Consider the following 12,441-nt stretch of genomic DNA (forward strand, 5'->3'; position numbering starts at 1 on the left):
TATCTAAAATGGCTCGAGCCCCCCACACACCCTGAGGACCACCACCTCCCTGGGGCTTTGTAATGGTACGGAGGGGGGCTGAGCGGTCCCCTTCCTGGAGCCCTTCATGGCCCTGAGGACCTCAAACCCGCAGGGCCAGGGTACTCTCCATACGACTCCCACCCTGTCATGTCAAGCACTGGTTTGGATTTTGGAAGTGAGAGCAGGAAACCTGCACTCGCTTCCAAAATCCAAAGCAGATTGCTTTTTCACAAGCGGAGCTGCTGTAGTAAGGCTTATAGTTCCATTGTCGACAATTGTTGAATTAGCACAAGCTTCACTGCCATGAACCTGCTTTTGCCCACGACACTGCAAGCATACACTGCAAGCATCTATTTCGCAATACTTATTTGTGTCCCTTTTTACACATGAGAACTGTCTACTGTGCTGTTTCTTTGCTGTGCTATGAGGGTTAGTCTGCACATGATGTTCAAGGTAAAATACAATGTTCCTTTTATTCTGTTCTGATCTGTCCCTCTCACCTAGACATAACAGGCTTCACACAGCTGCACCTCTGTAAATCGTGTACTTTAATATTGCAAACACAAGCTGTTTTCACACACATGGCGAGACAACTTTCCAGAGAGAAGACCCGTGTTTGCCCAGTGATGTGAACATTGCATCTTGGTCGTGAGGTAAGGGGGTCTGCTGACAAAGCCCAGTGGTCTTCTGTTTTATAATAAACTATTTCTAGTCACAGGTAGGGTGGTTAGGTCATTCCTTCCTTTTCGATTCTTTTCTTTAACATGACTTCCCTGTTTGTATTCTATGGAATTGTAACATTGTGTATAATGTGTTTATGCATTCTGCTGCTAGTATTGGCCCGTGTACTGCACCATATAGAGCGTTAAGTTGCTGAATGAAAGAGCATATGGCTCTAGCAATTCCCAAGATAGGGTTACATGTTCTAGGTTGTCTAATCATTGGTAGCTTCACTGGAGACGGAGAACAAATGAGACACTATAGCTAGTAGGTAAGGGATTTTGGGCACGGATGTGGTAGGTTGGTACACCACCTATTGACTGTTGTCCTGTTTTCCTGTGCATAGTCTGTGTATGTGCAGAATCCCCGCAACATGGCACCACAATCGTTTGTTCTTATCCGAAAGACGCTTAAGTAGTGCTTGTGCTTGTCCACTATACCCTCACATCCGCCTCCGGAGGCGACAGTGACAGGAATACCTCATATATAGAAGTTGTTATAGGTTCTTCCAAGTTTGAATTTACATAAAAAGAGGTTACTCTCTATTATTAGCCTGTGCAGGGCTACCTACATTAAGTTGTAAATACTACTTTTGTGATGGCACATGATATAGCCGCACAATCAATCATTCAATCAATCATTTGTAAAGCGCACTACATACCTGTGAGGGTCTTAAGGTGCTGGGGAGGGGGGGCAGCTACTGACCGAACAGCCAGGTCTTGAGTATCCTCCTGAAGGTCAGCAGGTCTTGGGTCTGTCGTAGGCTCATTGGGAGGGTGTTCCATGTCTTGGCAGCGAGGTGGGAGAAGGATCTCCCACTGGTGGTTGTTCTTCGGATGCGCGGGACAGTGGCGAGTGAGAGGTCAGCGGAACGTTGCTGGCGGTTGGGGATGTAGAAGAAGAGCCGTCTGTTGAGGTAGGCTGGGCCAGTCTTGTGGAGTGCGTTGTGTGCGTGGGTGAGGAGCTTGAAGGATATCATTTTGTTGATGGGGAGCCAGTGCAGGTTTCTCAAGTGGGGGGTGATGTGGCCATGGCGTGGTACGTCGAGGATCAGCCGTGCCGAGGCATTTTGGATGCCTTGTAGTCATTTGATGAGCTTGGTCGGGGCTCTCGTGTAGAGGGTGTTTCCGTAGTCGAGTCTGCTGCTGACAACTTGTATCTGTTGGGATCCATATGTAGATCTTGCAAAGCATGTGGGAGGTGTTGAAACAGGAGGAGGAGATGCCGTTGACTTGTTTGGTAAATGAGTGCGTTGAGACGAGGATAATTCCCAGGTTGTGTGCATGGTCGGTGGGTGTCGGGGCTGCTCCCAGTGCAGTTGGCCACCAGGAGTCGTCCCAGGCTGAAGGGTTGGAGCTGAGGATGAGGACTAAGTATGGGCGAATTTTGCAGATTTGCGATCCGCAAATTCGCGCGAAATTGCAAAAAAAAAACGCGAGTTCGCGAAAAAATTCACGAACTCGCAGATTTGCAGTTTTGCACAAATAGACTGTACTTTCTGTACTTCTACTGGCTAATCAGTAAGTGCTACCTCGTTGGGTAAATGTATAGTGCTTTTCCTACACTACAGCTGCGTAAAGTGCCAGAAGAGTTGTCTCAGTGACCATGTGTGTGTTACTATGCCATTGCGCCGAAGGGCACAGGGGTCCCTGGAGTGAGCTGTCCATCATAGTGGGTAAATGGCGGGAAGACGGTGCACACAGGTAGTGTGTGGGCGGGGCCAAACGGGCGGGCTTCTATGCAGGTTCACATGCCTGTTGTATTTATAAAAGGTCAGAGACCTGTCGGAGCAGCAGATGAGGAGAAAGAAGCTCCTGGTCACAGGAACTGCACGGGGATTGCGCTCGTGAAAGTCAAGGATGCAAAGGCCTCTATCCAGCATCACAGCTAATTTTCTACGGTAGATATGGGGAGACAGCACACCTGCCCAGCCTTGACAAAGATCACAATTGTTTTTGGGCTGATGAACGCGTTACTGAATTTGAGCTTCAACTCGGGCACCTGCTTTATTTATATCTGTAAGTGCTTCCTATTGAGGTTTAATTTTTGTGACAGGAGCATCGTGCCAGAATGAACCCTGCCCTTCATATTTATCCAAGAAGACACCACCAGTTTGTGCGATACCGCTACTCAACTGCCCAAAATTGGCCTGCGAGCAGATTTGCAAATTTTTGGGCAATTTCGCAAGATTTGCAGATCTTGTAACTGCTGAAAATCCGCAACATCCGCGAGCAGAACAGATTTTGTACCCACCCTTAATGAGGACCTCTGTGTTGTCAGAGTTCAGCTTCAGACAGCTGGTATTCATCCAGTCGGGGATGTCCTTCATTCCTTCGTGGAGGTTGGCTTTGGCGGTGATGGGGTCCTTGGTGAGGGAGAGGATCAGCTGAGTGTCGTTGGCATAGGAGTTTAAGTTGAGGTTGTGCTGTCGGGCTATGTGAGCGGGCGGGGCCATGTAAATGTTGAACAGCGTCGGGCTAAGGGAGGATCCCTGGGGTACGCCGCAGATGATCTCGGAGGCTTTGGAACAGAATGGGGGGAGGCGGACGCTCTGGGTTCTGCTGGAGAGGAAGGAGGTGGCCCTATCCAGAGCCTTGTCTCGGATCCCTGCGGCATGGAGGCATGCGCGTAGTGTGCGGTGGCAGACGGTGTCGAAGGCGGCAGAGAGGTCTAGAAGAATGAGTGCTGCCGTCTCGCCATTGTCCAGCAGGGTCCTGATGTCGCCGGTGGTGGCGACGAGGGCAGTCTTGGTGCTGTGGTTGCTGCGGAACCCTGACTGGTAAGGGTCCAGGATTCTTTTTTTTTCGTCTTCAGTCGTAACCCACTCAGGGACTACTTAAGGACTTATTGGGCCCCTGATACTGGGGTAGATCTAATTTTTGTAGCTGAGACAGATCCGATGTATCCATTCGAGGTGTTTTATTCATGGGTCACTTTTCTGGCAGTTGAAGCGGATGATAATCTGTTTCATGAGTATACTTACACTGCAGTGCCGTCGCGTATCGTCCATATCAGACCCTAGAGGTTCCGCTATCAGTTTTGCAACACCGTATTTGGCTTTATGGCACTCTTCCTCACTCATACACACCTGCCTGGTTGGGTCCTTTATCAGTTGAAGGAGCCTCATGGCCAGTGTTGGCTGGCTATGTACCGCACCGGCGTGCGTTAACAAACGCTAATCTCGATGAGTTGCGGGTGTTGCATACTTCCTTAATTCTTGTACATAGAGCTGGTATACAGTTTGCGTCCGGTGCTTTTTAGGGAATGTATGATGCGACATCTCAAACGTTCTCATCGCAAACATTCTCATTGCCGTCTTTACATTGCACACACATTCACAAGGCACCCTGACACAACGTAAACCATTACTTCGCTTCACCATTGAAATGCATACAAAACACAATCACTACGCACATAAACCCCCTCATACTTTAACATTGTATTTTTTCCCAAAATAACAAATATGCGACGTGAAAAACAAGTATGTTGTTTAATACAGCGCTTCTACTATTTTGTAGTGTTTACACCGGTTAACGTGTTGTGGGTAAAAATATCGCCTCGCTAGTCCCAGTGTAACAGTGACTCACAGCAACTGAAAGGCGCCTGTTACTGCATGGGCAGGCGCCATCGCAGAACGTCAACAAGTGCAGCAGCCGCTTAGCAACTTCTGATCCACTTGAGGGACGACCAGTTTTTTGTAAAATCTGCAAATTATGCACAACGTGATGCAAAAATGTAAAGAGTTCTAAGTTCATAATTAGCCGAAAAACCCCACAGAATCTGATTAGTCCTGCGGCAATGCTAAAAATGAAAACTAAAGTATTCCGGATTGCCATCCCCAGCTACACCAGCCATCCTTCACCCCCTGCTGCTGTTTTTCACAGAGTCATGGAAGACGAAGTATCTTTATGGAAATGATGAGCGCTGAATTCCCTCTGTTTTTATTGGGTAATCTGAAATTCGATATATTTATGAGCATCACTGAAACATTCATTTGAGGCTCATATTCCACATCTATTTGAATCGCCCTGTTAGATGGCCCCTTCTATTCTCCTTTTTATTATTTTTTTCAATATACAAAGACTGCAGTGGTCCAATACTTCTCGAGTGCAAAGATACACGTGCTTTAATTAAAATACAAAACAGTCCTATAACTCTTTCCAAAGGTTTCATTATCATATATATAATATAAGAGCAAATTGCACAACCCTTTCTAAAAAGACCAGGATTATAACGCCTTCCCCCTTAATCCCATGATTAGTCTACCAGTCCTACAATCATTTGGTCATTTTTTTTTTCACCTCAGCTGGCTATTAGTTTAATTTTAAACTGTGTTAGTATGATGCTGCAGGAATCTTGGTTATTGGGGATTATTGCCTGGGCTGGGCATGAAACTGTATCAGTTCGGGAGGGCTGGCCAGAATGGTTTGAGTGTCTGTCATTCAACATCATTCCAATAGCATGCAGCCACAAGGGGGATTCAGGTCCTGGCCATCCCCAGCCACACAAGCCATCTTTCACCCACTGCAGCTGCTTTCCTGGGCGAGCACTGCGGTGCATTCAGGTTATGGGAAATGCGCATGTGCAGGGCATCTTTCCATCAAGCCGATTCCTATACCATAACCACAGATATTACACTTTGTAGATGCGCTTCCCCATTCCTCATCCATTAGTGTAAGGGTTATTTTGTTTATGAATATCTACAAAGTTCCATCTTTTTGGCTATTACAACCCTTCCAGGACGTCCCCAGTGCACCTACCATCCCCTGGAGGCCCCCACTGCATCTTACCCCAGGACCCACTGCACTTGCAATCTCCTGGAGGCCCCCACTGCACCTCCCACCACCTTCCACCACCTCCCACCCCCCGGAGGCTCCCACTACATCTCCCCCTGAGGCCCCCACTGCACTTCCAATCCCCTGGAGGCCCCCAACTGCACCTCCCACCCCCTGGAGGCCCCCATTGCATCTCCTCCCCCCTAGGCCCCCACTGCACTTCCAATCCCCTGGGGGCCCCCACTGCACCTCCCACCCCCTGCTCCCATCACTTTTAAAAACTAGCAACTGTGTAGCGCCTGCGTCTGATTGGACAGCTCACCGTCTTAGAGGGCTTTGTGACATGAAAACCACAATGATTTTTATTCTGTTAAAGGGGTTTTGGGACCTGCCCGCATTCTCCATCTGCAGTGTACAGCTGAAACTGGTGACAAGACCCATCAAGAGAATCCTGATACTGTCCCTACAATGTTCTATAAGGATGAATGAGTGAATGTGCCTGGCATTGATTTTCTTGAGACTCAGCCCTGAATCTCCGGAGTATGGCAGAACAGAGCATCCTCCTTTGAAGTGAAGTGTCTTCTAATGACCCCCGACCCGACCCTTAACCCGAAAGCACACGTTCCGCAACAATTACAGCACATGCGTTTTAAAAGTATGCGTTGTAAAAGCCTGTGCGATGTAAGGGGCCGCGTAGTAACGTTGCTTGCATTGTAATGCTTGCGATGTAAACGCATGCGATGTAACGCATGAGTTGCTCCACCAGGGGTTGTTGTACACCCGGCGGTGACTGGTGCTGTGACTATCAGTCCCATCACGGTTAATTCGGTAATGGGCAAGCGTCCGACAAATAAGGATGAACTAACTTATTAGCTTGCCGAAAAATTCAGACAGCTTGAAGCTGATTTTTCTAAGACCTCTCCTGTAGAGAAACACCGAATTTCAACAATAAGTTTGCCTCAAGATTTGCTTTCCGAGTTAGCTGATTGTAACACCTGGGGAAAGGTTTTTTGCAGCTGTATACTCAAAGTGTTTTGGCACATCATTTATGACTGTCCTCTCCACCGTGATAAAACATGTTCAGGATGAACACAGCGCTGAATCGGCTGTAGAACTGGGGATGCTTCTGGTGGGAGTATTTGACGTGGTGGCTGATATGATCCTTGCTAATGTCAAGGGCGATGCATTGAACTTTCAAGTCGCTAATGGCTTGGCAGCAGTCCCTGAGCTGGACAAAGCACGCAAATTACCAAAAATTATTGCTAAGGCTAATAAAACGATTGGCCGCAATAGTTTGGGGAACAAACCATCTACTCAATCGAAAACACAGGCTAAAACACAGCTTAAAGTCCCGTCTGATATAGAGCGGCATCCAGTCTTTTCTGAAAAGAACTGGAGAAACACAAAAAAAGGCAAGACCAACAACAGAAACAAGGTTACCGTGCTTGTTCCCTGATTCGTGAATCTTCTGAGCATACTTATGACTTGCTCAACAGCGCAAAAATTAAGTCTCCTGATAGATTTCAAGATCCTGATCAGCGTTCTCCTCGTTCTTCACAGGACCCATCCAGCTCACAAGCAGGTGGTGGGAATCGCCATGATCAAAGCAAGAGTCAGCAAATCGGAAGGGGACATGATCAGACTCATCACTTTGATGGCAAGGGGAAACAGGAAGAACAGCCCCATTTCAGAGCCCCTTTTCAAAAGGAAAAAGTTGCCACTTTATCAACGAGATGTGCCTCAGAGAGTGAGAACAGTACTACTGGATTGGACTTGGGCCGTAACCCTGCTAGACAGCAGAGCAGAAGTAACAATAGTGTGGAAGGCACTGCGTCCTTGTCTGGGGCTTGACAGCAACTGAAACATTCATTATTGTAGAAACAGCCGACACACGGGTAGTCCCCCTGGATCGGCTGTATGAAATAATTTTTCATAATGAGAGTGACATTGAGCTTGTTATTACTGGGGTTTTTTTTGAGAATCTGACCGCTTCCTATGACATTTTGCTAGCAGAGGCGGAATGGCCCCCACCTTTTGTTCTGGCTGCGGCTTGCGGTGAAAACGTGATACTTCCTACTTTTTCATGTTACATTCCCAAAGAGCATGCAGACGCCTTTGCAGCTGACTTGGCTTTGGCCCTTGCTCTAGCTGTGTACCATAATAAGGTTGGCTGGGAATAAGATTCCCCACAACATGATTTTCCTTTACGGTCGATGCCACAACAGCAACCACAATATCCTATTAAACGGGATGCTAAATGTCCTGTACCTGACATTCTCACTCAGTTGGAATATCAAGGCGTGATTGAGACATGTATATCACCAATAAAAATTCCGCTCTCTACTGTATCCAAACCTGATGGATCGTATCGCATAGTTTTTGATTACCAGCATTTGAACTCCCATTGCCGGAGCTTTGCAATACAAAATACCCACAGGTCTGCCTTGGTGGACAGCCTAGTTTGTAAAAAATACAAGAAAACACTGGATATTTCAAATCATTTTTACAGACGTAATCTGTCCCCTGAGTGCAGCCAATGGCCTGCATTCACAACGGGTAGAGTCCAGAAATAATACTTGCGTCTCACAATGGGCTAAAAAACAGTCCCAGAGTTTTCTCTGCACGTGTTGTCTCTTTATTAGACAGCATAGACCCAGACACATATCCATATGTTGATGATATCTATCTCAAAGACGACGAATTATGACCGCATTTGTGTCGAGTTGACTGCATAATTCTGCATTTTGCAGATTACGGTTACAAATTCAATTTTGCCAAGTCTCACATTGCTTGTTATGCGCTGCTATTCGTGGGCTACGAGCTCAACAATGAAGGACGAGGCCTGGCTACTCATTTCCTGGATAAATGTGCATGGTTGCAGTCTCCAACCACACTGAAAAAACTTCAACCTTTGCTGGGATTCTTAATTTTCGGGCGTACTTATATTCCTGGTTATGCCCAGCATATCAAGCCACTTTATGGTTTGATACAACCTACTTATTCAAAGGCCAGCTTGTTACCGGAACATTCTGCTATATTACCTTCTTTGCAATATGATTTGCTTGAATCTGATTATTAGCTAACACGTGACAACCACATAAACGAGGTGATACATATTGTACCAGGCGCAGTGGGTTTCACGGCCTATATCCCTGCTCCCATTGGTGTTCAAACTGGTGGAAAAGTTCATTAACAGTCAACTTACGAGCTTTCTGGAGAGAATAACATCCTACATCCCAACCAGTCAGGGTTTCGGTCGAAACACTCTACCGAGTCTGCCCTGCTGTTCACAGCAGAGACCCTACGAATGGCCATAGACCAGGGAAAGAAGGCTGTCCTGATTTTATTAGATCTGTCGGCAGCCTTCGACACGGTTTCACATAACATCTTAGTGGACCGGTTGGTGGCCGCAGGAATAGGGACAGTCTTGAGTTGGCTCAGAAACTTTCTAAACAACAGACGCCAAATTACAGTTTTGGGCAAATTCCAGTCGGAAGCTAAGGTCATCAGCTCCGGGGTCCCTCAGGGCTCGAGGTTAAGCCCTGTTCTCTTTAATCTATATATGGTACCCCTGATTGAGCTAATTGCATCATTTCAGATCAGTACAATATCATATACAGATGACTCGCAACTCATTCTGGTACTGGATGGGGACAACCTGAAAAATTGCCTAACAGCCACATTTAAATGGATGACTGAGAACCATCTCAAATGCAATTCCGGCAAGACGGAGATCTTGCCTTTCGGAAATCAAAATCTGTTTTCCCCGAAAAACTGGTGGCCGGACGATGCTGAAGCCCCCCCTAATACCATCTTGTCTGCTCGAAACCTGGGCATTAAATTTGATGACCAACTGTGCTTTAAACAGCAAGTGGTGGCCGTAGCTGGTATGTGTTTCCAAATAATTAAATCTCTGAAGAAGTTTTTTGACCTTCTTCCTCTGTCAGCCAGAAAATCAGTCGCAGTTGCCTTAATAACTTCGAGGCTGGATTACTGTAATAGCCTATATGCTGGAGTCAATAAGTCCGTACTCCATAGGCTACAGATGGTCCAACATGCTGCTGCCCGGCTGGTGCTATGCTGGCCCCGTATGTCATCTGCGTCAGCTGCGCTTAAAGCGCTGCATTGGCTACCAATTGGCAAAAGGATCCTATTTAAGATCTTGCTGATCACATTTAGAGCCTTTCAACAGCAAGGGCCTAAATATCTGTGTAACGGTTTTAAACTGTACCATCCCACCCGTTGCCTGAGGTCCGCTAGTCAGAACCTGCTAATAATCCCCAGATTCAGACTGGCTACCAAAGGAGGAAAATCTCTCTTCGTCCTGGGTGCTAGGGCTTGGAACAAGCTTCCACCTTACCTTAGGTCATTGTCCCACGAAACTCAGTTTAGAAAAGCTTTAAAAACTTGGGTGTTTTCTCTTACAGATGTGGCCTGCAGAGCGTTAGTGTAAAGTGTAAAGCATTTTCCATCGAGTTGATCTCTTTCCCTCAACCTTGTCATCTGGTTGTTTGAGCGCCAAGATACTCCTTGGAGTGATAGGTGCGTTATAAAAGTGTCCTTTACATTACATTACATTACATTACACTTACTTGAAGTACAATGAAGGAGACACAGTGCCAATCCCATACAATTTACATTTATACACTTCAACCAAAATGAGGTTTTTATCTGTCGAAAAAGTGTTGACAGCTGTCCAAATGCCGGTTCTGAAAGAACGCGCTTTGTCATAGGGAAAACACATTTTGGTGGTTACCCCTTACCCTGCCTTAAAAGCAATTACAAAGGCAAGTGTGCCAAACTCAAAACCTCTACATCCCCATTGGATACAATGGGCTACTTCCTTGACATCCCTCGGTGTCACTTTTATCTTTGACATTTCTCTTCAGACACAGGAGTTCTTGCATTATGAACATGTTTATCCACCTCCCTTGTCTTTACATCCTTTGGAAGACTATGCGAGTATTATTTACCTCATGGTTCAGCTCAACCGGCCACGGATTCTAAACATGCTTACTCGGCAGCGTGTGCTAAAGTTTCAGGTACAATGGTGAATGGAGAGTTCAATTCTTTTGTAGAGCACACTCAGGCACTGGGAGTCTGTACTGCACAATTAGCTGAGCTGCATGCCTTAGTTCTTGCTCTTGAGTTTGCTGATTCAAAGGTTTTGATTCTTATTGTCTGTCATTCCTTTTTTTTTTTTGTCATCCTTGCGCAGGGGCCATGCTAATCTTCTCTGTATCGTTCCAATTTTAGTATATGTGCTGCCGAAGCGAGCACAATATTGTCTGTCATTCCTATTACTGTGTTCAATCTTTCAAAGACAACTTATTCTTCTGTTGTCAAAATTATTTTTTCAGACTCGAATGGCAGCACGATTAAATATAAAAACGCTTTGGGCTCGAGTGGCATATTTTAAAGCATGTTTGCCACTCACTCATGTTATACATACTCTTGGACACCAGCGTGTCAGGGCACACGCTGTTGGGAATAGTTTGGCTGATGAAGCAGCCAAATCTGCAATAGCCACGTATTCCGTAGCAGCCGTTACTAGATCCATGATGAAGAATGATAATGATGTTTTGGCAGCGATAGCTGCAACAAAGAAGGGACTACATTACCAACAGGGTTTCCCTTAGAAGTATTCTTATCAGTTAACTCACGGATACGTTCCTTTTGCTAGAATACTAGACGTTGCAGATCAGCTGATTCCCAACTCGCACCGCAGCGTCTGCTACTGTTTATATTTTGCAGCAGCGGTGCTGGTGGCATGGTTTATATAAACAGATCCGCAATTATGTGCTGCTTTGTGACATTTGTAAGAAGATTAAGCCCACTGTGCTTACACGTCCCCCACAAAGACCGCTTAGCATTGCTAATCAGCCTTTGCTTGTGTGTACCTAGATCACTGTGGTCCTTTTTCTTCAAAAACTGCATATAAATATACTTTAGTTGCAGTGGATTTGCGTACCAGATTCCTTTGGGTATGGCCACAATGCTGTGCTGATGCTCAAACTGTCATCAGGGATTTGCTTTTCTTCGTAGGGATTTTGGCTTGTGGCCCCTTTCATTCTGACCAAGGTATAGCATTTGCCTCTAAGGCGTACAGGAATACTATGCGGTCTATGGGGGTGCTGGTGCAATTTTTGTCTCCATATAGGCCAGAGGGCAACTCAATTGTGGAGCAAATGAACCATGACTTAAAGCAATCCTTGACAGCTAGAGTTTTATGTAATGACAGGAACTGGTTAGCCCATATGTATGGCATCCAACGTGCACTTAATAATCTCCCTAGAAGACTTCTGGGTGGACAGACCCCATTCTAAATTCTCTTTGGCATCAAAATATTTGTGCTAGACCTTGATGGTCTCGACGTTGTGGCTGCTGCCGCAACTTTTGACTTAGATAATCATTCTGCTAAGTTACAGAATCTACAAGAGACCCGTGCCAGCCTTGCTACTGAACATTTGTCTTCAACAACTAATGCAGCGCAACAGAATCCAGTGGTCGGCTGGCTTCTTAAAGGTTGACATCTTGTCTGAGAAAAGGTGTAGAACAAAAAAGAATTTGGTTCCTCTTATCCTGCACCGGTTCTAGTGCTTGGCCTGAAGGGTACTCAAACAGTCATTTTACCTCCTATTCCTGGCCACAAAGAAAACAGATACATCTCATTGGACAAAGTCAAGTTAAAACATCTGCCCGATCCTGAATAGTGGGACACCTGCTGTGTCCTGTTCCACAGTTTCAAGAACTTGGGAAATTATAACATCTTCTACTCTGCCAAATGACACTGTCATCGAGATGGTCACTGATATTGAGCCTTAGGATTTTGTCTTAAATTAAACTTAAGACAAACCTAAGTTAAACTTAGTTTAACTTAAGACAAAATCCTAATTTAGGACAAAATCCTAACTTAGGACAAAAT

The 12,441-nt window shown here is 45.8% G+C and overlaps 1 non-coding gene across 1 annotated transcript; it reads right to left on the reverse strand.

Moving 5' to 3' along the window:
- Positions 1–10,689: 10,689 nt before the first annotated feature.
- Positions 10,690–10,796, reverse strand: LOC147722676 (U6 spliceosomal RNA). The gene has a single exon (XR_015295348.1). It is a non-coding gene; the product is annotated as a U6 spliceosomal RNA (small nuclear RNA).
- Positions 10,797–12,441: the final 1,645 nt, after the last annotated feature.

Source organism: Lissotriton vulgaris, chromosome 4_1, assembly GCF_964263255.1.
Source record: "Lissotriton vulgaris chromosome 4_1, aLisVul1.2, whole genome shotgun sequence".
NCBI lineage: Eukaryota > Metazoa > Chordata > Amphibia > Caudata > Salamandridae > Lissotriton > Lissotriton vulgaris.